Consider the following 14,332-nt stretch of genomic DNA (forward strand, 5'->3'; position numbering starts at 1 on the left):
GGCCAGAGGTTGTACGAGCCGAGGTATTCAGATCAATTTTAGCAGTGTCAATTTATGTTGGTTGACTTGACTAATTTGTCGGTATAAATAATATTTGCATTGTTTTTAAAAGTGGTTGTAAACCCTTACATGTGCCCAGTGAAGTGACTAGCCTCAGGCCACATAGTTACATAGTAGGTGAGATTGAAAAAAGAAACAAGTCCATCAAGTCCAACCTATGTGTGATTATATGTCAGTATTACATTGTATATCCCTGTATGTTGTGGTTGTTCAGGTGCTTATCTAATAGTTTTTTTGAACTATCTATGCTCCCCGCTGAAACCACCGCCTGTGGAAGGGAATTCCACATCCTTGCCGCTCTTACAGTAAAGAACCCTCTACGTAGTTTAAGGTTAAACCTCTTTTCTTCTAATTTTAGTGAGTGGCCATGTGTCTTGTTAAACTCCCTTACGCGAAAAAGTTTTATCCCTATTGTGGGGTCACCAGTATGGTATTTGTATATTGAATTCATATCCCCTCTCAAGCGTCTCTTCTCCAGAGAGAATAAGTTCAGTGCTCGCAACCTTTCCTCATAACTAATATCCTCCAGACCCTTTATTAGCATTGTTGCCCTCTGTACTCGCTTCATTTCAAGTACATCCTTCCTGAGGACTGGTGCCCAGAACTGGACAGCATACTCTAGGTGCGGCCGGACCAGAGTCTTGTAGAGTGGGAGAATTATCGCTTTATCTCTGGAGTTAATCCCCTTTTTTAATGCATGCCAATATTCTGTTTGCTTTGTGATACAAAGAAATGAAACAAATCCTCCTACATAAGTTGTATCTGTTTATCTGCAGTGCTTTCTCCTCTACAGCCTCCTAAAGCACACATTTTACACAGCATTTCTGAGCTCCAGCAGGCAGGAGGAAGGGATTTGATGTCACACACAGCATAGTGTAATCTGAGACCTGAGTGGAGGGAATGGACAATCACCTTCTGTGTGCTGGAGCGGGACTGAGGGCATCTCCTGGGACTGCTTGTTTTGGTTATCTTACACCTTTTTTAATTACGATAGTAAAAACCTTTTCAGTTTATTTTTCATGTTATTGCACAATGAAAGCGGCAGGTTTGTTTGTAAGCAAAATCTAAAATCTCTTGTGTCTTGTTTGGGCCTTAAAGGGGTTCTAAAGACTAAACAATTTTTACCTTAAAGTGGAACTTCACCCTAAAGGGGAAATTCTGCTTTATGCTCTCATCCCTCCCTCCTGTACTATTTTTGGCACATTTTCTGGGAAGGGGAGGAGCGGGTAGCTGGTTCTGACAGGTACCCGCTCCCACTTCCAGTCGGATGGTTACAACTTTTTTTTTGTAACCTTGGCCAGATCTGTGCCTTGCCACAATTCTGTCTCTGAGCTCTTCAGGCAGTTCTTTGTACCTCATGACTCTCATTTGCTCTGACATGCACTGTGAGCTGTAAGGTCTTATATAGACAGGTGTGTGGCTTTCCTAATCAAGTCCAATCAGTATAATCAAACACAGCTGGACTCAAATGAAGGCGTAGAACCATCTCAAGGATGATCAGAAGAAATGGACAGCGCCTGAGTTAAATATATGAGTGTCACAGCAAAGGGTCTGAATACTTAGGACCATGTGATATTTCAGTTTTTCTTTTTTAATAAATCTGCAAAAATGTCAACAAATCCGTGTTTTTCTGTCAATATGGGGTGCTGTGTGTACATTAATGAGGAAAAAAATGAACTTAAATGATTTTAGCAAATGGCTGCAATATAACAAAGAGTGAAAAATTTAAGGGGGTCTGAATACTTTCCATCCCCACTGTATATCATGTTTGTTATTTTTAAAAAAATAATAGACTTTATAATCACTTTAAGTGGTGAAACAAACTCATGTTAAACCATTGCTCAGAGCCGACAAACATGTCCATGTAAACACAATTAGCAGCTTTAAATATACTAAGTACTTATGGCTCTGAAATAAAAGCCTATGAAGCTGGAGGTAATCCTGTGAATTCTCAGGCACTTGTTTGGTGCTTTGTCAAGGTTAATGGCAGTTGTAGTAGTTGAGATGTTGTTTGCCCTTCACACCGGATGCTCCATTTGTTAACAAGTTCTAGATCTCATTAACCCCTGGCAATGATGCTCAGGGTAACTATACCCAGAAGGGAGTTTAGCATTTATAATTAACCCGTTCCACTAATGATTGCATTCTTTCTGAAGATGTGCTTGTGTAATCGTTGTTTGCCTGTTTGAAGGGGAAATGTTTGTGTATTCCTCCTGCCTGATGAGCTGAAAGATGGTAATTGCACTCTTGCAAAAAAAAAAAAACGGTTTTTATTGCTGCTGGTAACAATGCGGGTCTTTAGCTGTAAATATATATTGGAAGATATGAAATGAAAACGCTATTTCTACTCCTGCTTTGAATTTTAATCCAGAGCTTCAATTACAAAACAATTTTATGGTTTTTCTCAAGATGGACATTAGATTAAACTCATAATTTTAGAAAAGCCTGTGCATATGTAGATTAAAAAGTATCATATTTCATGCTGAGCTGCATAGACAAAAAAAAAAGCCAAATACTGTAGTGGCGGTCAAGGCCAAAACAAGGACAAAGAGGTCTTCCTGCCATGGAGACCAAGTAGGCTTTGTATCATACTCCACCGCCATCAAAACTGCTAATTTATGTATGCAACTTTGGGTTAAAGATGACTTTCCTGCACTGAAATATCTTGTTTATCAACTTGTCTTATGCATATTATGACTTTATTATTATGTTACTATCTTTTATTTTAAAAATGGCCAAAACAATGGTGGTAAAATTGATATTTTTCCGGATACATCTTTACTCAGACACAGGCCTACCATGCTTAACCACTCCAGATTTTACCCCCTTCCTGAACAGGCCATTTTTTTGCGATTCGGCACTGCGTCGATTTAGCTGACAATTGCGCGGTCGTGCGGAGCTGCACCCAAACAAAATTGACGTCCACAAACAGAGCTTTCTTTTGGTGGTATTTGATCACCTCTGCGATGAAAAGGAAATGACGCTCTGTAAGTCTCCGTGCTTTCGTAGGTGCTCCCGCCCTACTACACAGCGTTGGGTGCTGGCTATGCACAAGTCTGTGGAGATAGAAAAGTCCTGGACTGCCGCACTCCATGGAAAAGCATCTTTATTGAAAATATGCGAATAAAATCCAAAATTGCAGACAAATACAAAAAGTGGGCACAGCGGGAATCAAATGGCTAGCCATTTGATTCCCGCTGTGCCCACTTTTTGTATTTGTCTGCAATTTTGGATTTTATTCACATATTTTCCTTGTCAAAAGAAGTTTATTGAGTATACAATGTTATAAAGATACATAAAGTAAGTTTACAAGGATCTATAAAGTAAGCTCATTGTTTTACAGTAGGGTTTATATAGGTAAATATCATGAAATTTCAAATATTAAACATTGGGTTCACGTAAACCTAAATTAAAGATATATATCATTTCCTTAGTTACTTTTGTAGGTATTTAAATGATTTATACCTACTATACATATTGTTTACAAGTAGAGTGTATATAGGTCAAATAAATTCTGATAATGAGCTTTAATCGTAAGGTGGAGAAAAGGAAAGAGAAAGAAGTAAAAGGGTTGAAAGGTAGAGGTATGGTCCACAAGGTTGTCCCGCTCGTCAGTTTATTATTCTTTTTAGTTCTCTTTGAAGCCTTAGAATGGGTGTCTCTGTAAGTCATTTAATCTGTTACCATGGCAACAGGACAGAGTCATTGAAATTTGACAGGAACTGTTGTTTTATCCAAGGGTGCCAAAGTTTTTCAAATTTTGGAATTTGATTTTGATCGATGGCAACCATCTTAGCATGGGACATTGTATTATTTATTCTGTGAATTGTTTCTGCTAGTACCAATGTAGGAGATTTCCATGCCTTGGCCACTGTTTGTTTTGCAGCCGTTATTAGTTGGATCATAAGTTTTTATTCACATATTTTCAATAAAGATGCTTTTCCTCTGCAGTTTTTATTTTTTGCGCTATAAACAAAAAAAGAGCGACAATATTGAAGAAAAAGCAATATTTTTTACTTTTATGCTATAATAAATATCCCCAAAAAATATATAAAAAACACATTTTTATATATTTTTTTTGTATTTGTCTGCAATTTTGGATTTTATTCACATGTTTTCAATAAAGATGCTTTTCCATGATCACCTCTGCAGTTTTTATTTTTTGCACTATAAACAAAAAAAGAGCGACAATATTGAAGAAAAAGCAATATTTTTTACTTTTATGCTATAATAAATATCCCCAAAAAATATATAAAAAAACACATTTTTTATATATTTTTTTGTATTTGTCTGCAATTTTGGATTTTATTCACATATTTTCAATAAAGATGCTTTTCCTCTGCGGTTTTTATTTTTTGCGCTATAAACAAAAAAAGAGCGACAATATTGAAGAAAAAGCAATATTTTTTACTTTTATGCTATAATAAATATCCCCAAAAAATATATAAAAAACACATTTTTTTATATATTTTTTTGTATTTGTCTACAATTTTGGATTTTATTCACATATTTTCAATAAAGATGCTTTTCCATGATCACCGCTGCGGTTTTTATTTTTTGCGCTATAAACAAAAAAAGAGCGACAATATTGAAGAAAAAGCAATATTTTTTACTTTTATGCTATAATAAATATCCCCAAAAAATAAATAAAAAACAAATTTTTTATATATTTTTTTGTATTTGTCTGCAATTTTGCATTTTATTCACATATTTTCAATAAAGATGCTTTTCCATGATCACCGCTGCGGTTTTTATTTTTTGCGCTATAAACAAAAAAAGAGCGACAATATTGAAGAAAAAGCAATATTTTTTACTTTTATGCTATAATAAATATCCCCAAAAAATAAATAAAAAACACATTTTTTATATATTTTTTTGTATTTGTCTGCAATTTTGCATTTTATTCACATATTTTCAATAAAGATGCTTTTCCATGATCACCTCTGCAGTTTTTATTTTTTGCGCTATAAACAAAAAAAGAGCAACAATATTGAAGAAAAAGCAATATTTTTTACTTTTATGCTATAATAAATATCCCTAAAAAATATATAAAAAACAAATTTCTTCCTGAGTTTAGGTCAATATGTATTCTTCTACATATTTTTGGTAAAAAAAAAAATCGCAATAAGCGTATATTGATTGGTTTGCGCAAAAGTTATAGCGTCTACAAAATAGGGAATAGTTTTATGGCATTTTTATCATTATTTTTTTAATAGTAATGGCGGCGATCTGCGATTTTTATTGTGACTGCGACATTATGGCGGACACATCGGACACTTTTGACACTATTTTGGGACCATTGTCATTTATACAGCGATCAGTGCTATAAAAATGTACTAATTACTATGTAAATGACACTGGCAGGAAAGGGGTTAAACACTAGGGTGCAATCAAGGGGTTAAGTGTGTCCTAGGAAGTGATTCTAACTGTGGGGGGAGGGGCTTCCACTGACATGAAAGCGATCACTGCTCCGGATGACAGGGAGCAGTAGATCCCAGTCATGTCACAAGGCAGAAAGGGGAAATGCCTTGTTTACATAGGCATCTCCCCGTTCTACCTCTCCACACTGCAATCGCAGGCCGCCGGTGAACATCGAGTTCCCGGAACCCGCGGGGACGCTCCCATGGCCCGATAGGCGGTAAATTTAAAGGGGCGTACAGGTACGCCCATTTGCCTGCCTGTGCCATTCTCTGCATTGGAGGCCAGAGAAGAGATCTCTCCATAAAGAGGACCTGTCACGGCCCATGCTATTACAAGGGATGTTGTTCATCCCTTGTAATAGCAATACAATTGAGGAAAAAAACGTTAAAGGTACACTGTAAAAAAAAAATTAAATAAAATAAAAAATAAAAATTGTAAAGGCTTTTAAAGCTTTGCCTATGGAGATTTTTAGATACCGTAATTTTGTGCCATTCCACAGGCAGACGCAATTTTAAAGCATTACAAGTTTTGTACTGTAAGTATCCATTTACTGGGCGTAACATCATTTTTGGCACTTTTCCACTAAATTTAGTGGACTTTCTGTAGTTATATGTCCTGAATACCATTAGCAGCTCACTGATTGATTTTTTTCTTGTCTGAAGTTGTTCTTAAAGGACTTTATGTTCATCATTTCTCTTTTTATATCTTGTGCAATGCTGAAGGATACGTTTTCAGATACTTTACAGTGTTTCATAGCATCGTTTCATGCTGGGTTAAAGATTCTTGACATACTCAACATCCAGCTTAATATAAAAGGACAAATTAATGGCATCTGGACTTCAAAAAATGCCAAAGGGCAGATGACTCCATAGCGTTTCAGCCTTATCTGTCTTTTTAGATGAAATCAAAGAAGTGTCTGTTGCTCAGAAAATGCAGTGATAATTAATAGTGAATCATTCGCCTCCACCTGGGAAGAGTAACCCTTTTCTTGCAGGTAGCCAATTTGTGGAAACATACATTTTATGGCAAGCTAATACACTGATCATTAAATCAATATAAAACATAGGAGATTTGTCTTTTCTTAAAAAAAACATCTATATATAGACAGCAAGAAATGAGCTGATTAAATATAATAATTTTGTATCAGTTCTGCTTGAAATGTGTCAGAAAAGGTGATAACATGCAAACCAGCAGGTGTCCATTTCCCAAAGCTCTGTTGACTTGGATCCCAAATAAAAAAACCTCTTAAACACCACTTAGGAGACTTTGCAATAACAATTATTCCATATACCGAAACTTGGTTTACTTGGTTAACATGCGTTCTGTGAGGAGTTATATACATAAAGCAGCACAATGGCTAAGTGGTTAGCATTTTCCTCTAACAGCACTAGGGTCATCGGTTCAAATCCCAACCACGGCACTACCTGCCTGGAGTTCGAATGTTCTCCCTGTACCTGTGTGGGGGGTACTCTGGATACTCCGGTTTCTTCCTGCACTCCAAAGACATGCTTTAGGTTAGTTGGCTTCGGTCTAAATTGGCTCTAGTATATGAATGTGAGTAAAGCCTCGTACACACGATCGGATTTTGAGCAGACAAAACCTCTGACTTTTGTCCGAAGGTGTGTACCTGAAATTTGGCTTGCACACAAACGGCAAGGAATTGTCGGCCAACAAACTCGAACATAGTGACGTACTACGTGATTTTTCAGCTCTTTAGCGCCACCCTTTGGGCTCCTTCTGCTAATTTCGTGTTAGTAGAAGTTTGAGTGTTGATTCGCGCTTTTCATTTCGTGCTTTTCATTTAGCGCTTTCAGTTCATTTCTGAACGGCCGTTCGTCAGCCAGCCATGTTGCGGAATCAGAGGAGATAACGTGTTATTTATTATTGGCCTTGAAGTTATTGCTTTGACTCAAGTCCAGTCCAGGAACAGGAGGAGGAGGATTTCTTGGACCAAAAATTGGTTGCTTTATTAATTGTGACCAATTATGTCATATGCCTTTGCTGCGGGAGCTCCAGGAGAATAATCCAAATGATTTTCTGAATTATCTCTGGATGACGGACCCCTGCTTTCACCAACTCTTGGTATTGTTGACCCCCTATATGAAGAAGCAAGACACATGCATGAGGCTTTTATTTTTTTTTGGTTGAATAATGATTTGACTTGGTATATTTTCTATATTTTTGGATGCACAGAATGCACTTTTTGGTTAAGTTCTATTGGCAGATAGCATGTCTAATTTTATTTGTTTTCTTTTTTTTAATGCACAATAAAAAAAATTGTGGAGAATAATACTTGGCTATGTGTTTTACTTCAAATGACAGTTTGGGAGTAGGCAGTTTTTAAAAAATACAATGTAAAATTGACAAGGGACACCAACATAGTTGTATCATTGATCTTAAAAACTACAGGATAATGGTGTTGTGGTAACTTGCACAAAAAAAAAAAGCATAATAATATTATTCTTGATATCACTAGAAAATAAAAGCCTTTGAAAATACGTTTGCAATAACTCCATCAGTATCACCAGCAAAGCAGCTTCATTATTATCCCATTAAAGAAGAAGAGAATTGTGCGCTGCATTTCAGGATTTCATAATTTGCCACGTCACGAATGTTAATTCTCCATTATGAACGCTAGTTTACAAGACCGACCGCTTCTGGCTCGTCCTTGCTTCCGAACATGCGTGTTTGTACTTTGGACTTTTGTCTGACGGACTTGTGTACACACGCTCAGAAAATCTGACAACAGACATTTGTCCATGGAAAATTTTAAAGCCTGCCATCCAACATTTGTCCACGGAAAATCCAACAACATTTGTCTGATGGAGCGTACAAACAGTTTGATTTTCCGCCAACAGCCTGTCATCACACAACTCCCGTCAGAAAATCCGATCATGTGTACACGGCTTTAGTGTGTAAGCTCCTTGATGACAGAGACTGATGAGACTGTACAATATATACGTGTAAAGTGCTGTGTACATTTATGGTGCTATACTTGTAATAAATAGGTAAGAGCAGAGTCATTTTGTTGAAAATTAATTCACTAAATTACCCATTTTGTATTGATGACATTTTGCTGAATTGGAAAATCTAAATTTTGCTTAATTAGCTACTTGAGGGGGAAAAAAATCTCCTTTTTTTCTCTTTGTATGCAGGATTTTTTTTTTTACTTTACTTTACATATGAATACACACTCACCGGCCACTTTATTAGGTACACTTTACGAGTACCGGGTTGGACCCCCTTTTGCCTTCAGAACTGCCTTCATTCTTCATGGCATAGATTCAACAAGGTGTTGGAAACATTCCTCAGAGATCTTGGTCCATAGTGACATGATAACATAACGCAGTTGCTGCAGATTTGTTGGCTGCACATCCACGATGCAAATCTCCCATTCCACCACATCCCAAAGGTGCTCTATTGGATTGAGATCTGGTGACTGTGGGGGCCATTGGAGTACAGACCTCATTGTCATGTTCAAGAAACCAGTGGTGAGATGATTGGATCTTTGTGACATGGTGTATTATCCTGCTGGAAGGAGCCATCAGTAGATGGGTACACTGTAGTCATAAAGGGATGGACATGGTCAGCAACAATACTCAGGTAGGGTGTGGCATTTAAACAATGCTCATTTGCTACTAAAAGCCCAAAGTGTGCCAAGAAAATATCCCCCACACCATTCAATCACCCCCAGTCTGAACCGTTGATACAAGGCAGGATGGATCCATGCTTTCATGTTCTTTATGCCAAATTCTGACCCTACAATCTGAATGTCACAGCTGAAATCGGGACTCATCAGACCAGGCAACGTTTTTCCAATCTTCTGTTGTCCAATTTTGGTGAACCTGTGCGAATTGTAACCTCAGTTTCCTGTTCTTAGCTGACAGGAGTGGCACCTTGTGTGGGCTTCTGCTGCTGTAGCCCATCTGCTTCAAGGTTGGATGTGTTGTGCATTCAGAGATGGTATTCTGCATACCTTGGTTGCAATGAGTGGTTATTTGAGTTACTGTTGCCTTTCTTTCATCCGAACCCAGTCTGCCCATTCTCTTCTGACCTCTCACATCAACAAGGCATTTTCATCCACACAACTGCCGCTCACTGGATATTTTCTCTTTTTCAGACCATCATACAAAAAATACCGCTTTTGAAGCGATCGTACGATAATCTGACTGTTAGTACAGAGCTTTCAAGAGCCGATCAGTACAGTTCATCTGATATTATTTGATCGGTCATGCACAAAAACATTTTTCGTACGATGCCAGATTGTACGATTTTAGTTTAATCAATACAGCTGAAGTTCGAAAATGCAATAGATTACAACACATGACATCACTTCCCAATTTTTATTCTGTCGTACAAGAATTTTCGTGACTTTAGTAAACTCATTAGATTCAATCTGAGATTTGCATGCAAAAAAAAACCAGACGATCAGTCGTCCAATAATATCATCATGTGTACCGGGCTCAAGTCTAAAGCCTCATACACACGATTGGACTTCAAACAAATTTTTCCGTGGATTTCTGTCCAAAGGGCGTTGGCCGTGAACTTGGTATGCATACAAGACTTTTTCAGCCAACTTTCACCAAATCACGTGGTTTTTCAGCTCTTTACCGCCACCCTTTGGTCAACTTCTGTATTGTTGTCTGATCTTTTGCATTGGTTCTGAGCATGCGTGTTAGTACTTTGGACTAAAGTCCGATGGACTTGTGTACACACGATGGGATTTTGCACCATAGGACTTTTGTTGCCAGAAAGTTTGTCTGTTTGCACAGTGAATATTTGTCCGAAAACGTTTGTCCAATGGAGCGTACACACGGTCGGATTTTTCCTTAAAACAGGTAATTTGCATATTTGTTGTCAAAAAGTCCGATCGTGTGTATGGGCCTTTAGATGTGGTGGTTGTATTCGTTTCCTTTTTTAGATATTTTTTTTCTTTATTTTTACCTGGTGATCTGACCGGTAAGTCTGTTATTTTTCTGCTCCCTCTAACAGACCATGCTGTCCAGCAAAAGTGGATGGGCTGTGCTTGCAATGGGCAGCTTTTATTCATTGATGTAAAACTTTTATATTAAATGGAAATAAACTGTTGCTGTAACTGCTTAAAAAGTGTTAGCTGGAGCTAAATGTATTTTTATTTAAAATGTACTAGTCGAGTTCATCTAAATATGCCAGTGCATCTAAAGCCTCGTACACACGATCGGACTTCAAACAAACTTTTCCGTGGATTTCTGTCCAAAGGGCGTTGGCCGTGAACTTGGTATGCATACACACGGCAGGACTTTTTCAGCCAACTTTCACCAAATCACGTGGTTTTTCAGCTCATTACTGCCACCCTTTGGACAACTTCTGTATTGTTGTCTGATCTTTTGCATTGGTTCTGAGCATGTGTGTTTGAACTTTGGACTAAAGTCCGATGGATTTGTGTACACACGATCGGACTAGCCAACGTAGGACTTTTGTTGCAGAAAAAGTTTGACTGTTCGCACAGCCAACATTTGTCTGATGAAAACCGAAAAGTTTGTCCGATGGAGCGTACACTCGGTCAGATGTTGCCTTAAAACAGGTAATTTGCATGTTTGTTGTCAAAAAGTCCGATCGTGTGTATGGGCCTTTATACTATCCTCTCCCAGATTAACAATGCCACTGTCCAAAGGTGTCTCCGCTGCTCCGTCAGTGGACCAGAGACACATGAAGACATAAGGTGTTACTGGCTGAATCACCAGGTAAAAATAAGGGGGAAAAAAACTAAAAAAAAAAAAGAAAACTAATGCAGCCACCACATCTAAGGATAGGTAAATTGCAATATATTAAAATTTTTGGTTTTGGGTTTAAATGCACTTCAACGTATCATTCCCTTGAGATGCATTCCTCCCATCTGTCTCATCAAAGCAAATAAACAATTTGATTGTGTGAATGGATAAATCAATCAGCAATTTACTCTCTTGGTGTGATTAAAATGACATTCCTTTTAACTGCTGTGTTATTCTTCTATATAAGTCTCTTTGCATTAGTGTATGAAAGAAAAACACCATCCTAGGAAATGATATTTGCATTTAGAAAACATTTTCTGAGTGCATGTATGTGCCTTGTATTTTATATTTACAGTGCAGTCTTAGTATGTGGAAGAATAAATTAGTATGCAAGAATCCTATATGAAAGTGGAACTCAACTCTCCCAATCAGCATTAACTCTTTGTAATCCTTATTCTGCTAGCATTAGTAAATAGATAGGTATTTTTTATTTACTTTATCCTTTTATTTATGCTTTTCTTTATTTGCTTCCTATTTTCTGGCCTAGGCCAAATGATGTTATACATCCCAGGAGACTTCATGAGCATTTTTTTTCTTTCAACTGCGGGGGGAGGAGGGGCTTTTTCAGCAAAGCGTGTCCTCCTGCATGCAAGCCTGAGCTGAGGGCAGATGGATTCCAGGTAGCAAATGCTGCATGACTCATTAACCCTTATGCCCTGTACACACGACCGGTTTTGCCGTCGGAATAAACTCCGAAGGTTTCTCAGACGGAACTCCGACGGAATTCCATTCAAGCGCTCTTGCCTACACACGGTCACACCAAAGTCCGACTGTCCAGAACACGGTGACATACAACACGTACGACGGGACTAGAAAAAGGAAGTTCAATAGCCAGTAGCCAATAGCTTCCATCTCGTACTTGCTTCAGAGCATGCGTCGTTTTTGGTCCGTTGGAACAGCATACAGACGATCGGCTTTCCCGATAGGAATTGGTTCCGTTGGAAATATTTAGAACATGTTCCATTTCTAGGTGCGTCAGAATTTTCTAAAAAGAAAGTCCGATGAGGCATACACACGATCGGTATATACGATAAAAAGCTTCCGTCTGACTTTTTCTGTCGAACATTCCGCTCGTGTGTGCATGGCTTTATGCCCCATACACACGGTCGGACATTGATCGGACATTCCGACAACAAAATCCATGGATTTTTTTCCGACGGATGTTGGCTCAAACTTGTCTTGTATACACACGGTCACACAAAGTTGTCGGAAAATCCGATCGTTCTGAACGTGGTGACGTAAAACACGTACGTCGGGACTATAAACGGGGCAGTAGCCAATAGCTTTTGTCTCTTAATTTATTCTGAGCATGCGTGGCACTTTGTGTGTCGGATTTGTGTACACACGATCAGAATGTAACCGATCGCATTTTGTTGTCGGAAAGTTTTATATCCTGCTCTCAAACTTTGTGTGTCGGAAATTCCGACGGAAAAAGTCCGATGGAGCCCACACCAATCGGAATTTCCGACAACACAATCCGATCGCACTTTTTCCGTCAGAAAATCCGACTGTGTGTACAGGGCATTAGAGTACTTTCACACTGGCAGCTCCGGCTGTTAGCGCTAAAGCACAGCTAGTTCTAGCGGCACTTTAGCGCTGTTTTAGCGGCGCTTTTGCACCGCTTTTCGGCCGCTAGTGGGACGCTTTGTACCCCCAAAAATTGGTAAAAAGCTCTGTTTTGCGGCGCTTTCAAAGCACTTTTAAGGCACTTTGGAAGCGCTGCCCATTCATTGCAATAGGCAGAAAGTTTTGGGAGTGCTAAATACAGCGATTCCAACACACCTCAAAGATGCTGCTTGCAGGACTTTTCGTAACGTCCCGCAAACGCACCGCCCCAGTGTGAAAAGACACACTGCAATGAACGAGAGACGTTTTTTTTCAGGCGCTTTTCAGAGGCTATTTCTGGCGCTAAAGCGCCTGAGAACCGCCCCAGTATGAAAGTAACCTACCTCAAGATGGCCGCAGCTAGAATTGTTAGGGGGTGTTTTTCAAAGTGATTTATGAATAAAATAAAGCATGGAGATATGAATGGATGGGTTGGCTTTGGATATTAAAAATTAATCAGTTTATGGTGCTTCAGATACAGTTTGGTTCCACTTAGGTGGTTAAAGCTGTTGTATACCGATGGACGTTTTTTTTTTTTCCTGCAAGGTAAAGTCACAATGTGCTAGTATGCATCACATACTAGCACATTATGTGAAACTTACCTTATAACGAAGCTGTTCCAGCGCAGCGATGTCAGCGCTGCAGCCGCTTCCATCTTCACCCGTCTTGTTTCCGGGTTCCCGGGCTCCAGCTCTGTGAATGCCCAGAGCCGCGGTGAGGACACTTCTGAGTGCCCGTTTCTTTCAGAGCGTATGTGCCAGTGATGTCATTGGCTGCATGTAATGTAAATATCTCCTAAACAGCGCACGTTTAGGACATATATACACTACCTATAGGTAAGCCCTTATTATAGGCTTACCTATAGGTAAATGTCAGTAAATGAAGTTTACTTCCTCTTTAAGTGGTTCTGAAGGCTGAAGTTTTTTTTACCTTCCTGCATTCTATGCTGATTGGTTTTCTGTGATGAGCTGCACCAGATTTTGCACTTTGCAGATCCGCCCACATGCCTGGACCCGCACCCGGGTAGGGCTCTCAGCGAGTTGCTTAGAGCCTGAGCCAGCCGCTCCTGCCCCCTCCACAGCCCAGCACTCCAGTGAGCGTGGGAGGGCAGAGCAGAGAGCCGGTAAATGACAGTTACCAGCTCTCTGCTCACAAAGCTTTGAGAACTGGGGGATCAACAGTGTTTGATCACTCGATTCTCATTCTTAGAGCTGGCAGGTAAGGTAAGTATGATTCTTCAGAAAAATTTTTTCCCATACTTCTCATTTAAATGTTAAGATATATCTAGAAAGCAGTTGCATCATTGTATAAACTTGCCAACTGGAAGTGGAATCTTACCAAAGTAATTATAAAACCTCTAGCGTTGAAGGGGGTAGGCGAAGTAAGTTTATAATAGAAGTTTTTATTAGAAGCGACATCAGAACTGAATAAGTAAT

At 38.9% G+C, this 14,332-nt stretch overlaps 1 protein-coding gene across 3 annotated transcripts in view; it reads left to right on the forward strand.

Annotated features, from left to right (window-relative positions):
- CNTN5 (contactin 5) overlaps positions 1 to 14,332 on the forward strand; it is a 2,213,095-nt gene that overhangs the window by 1,926,417 nt on the left and 272,346 nt on the right. The gene's annotated exons all lie outside the window — the stretch shown is intronic.

Source organism: Aquarana catesbeiana, linkage group LG02, assembly GCF_042186555.1.
Source record: "Aquarana catesbeiana isolate 2022-GZ linkage group LG02, ASM4218655v1, whole genome shotgun sequence".
NCBI lineage: Eukaryota > Metazoa > Chordata > Amphibia > Anura > Ranidae > Aquarana > Aquarana catesbeiana.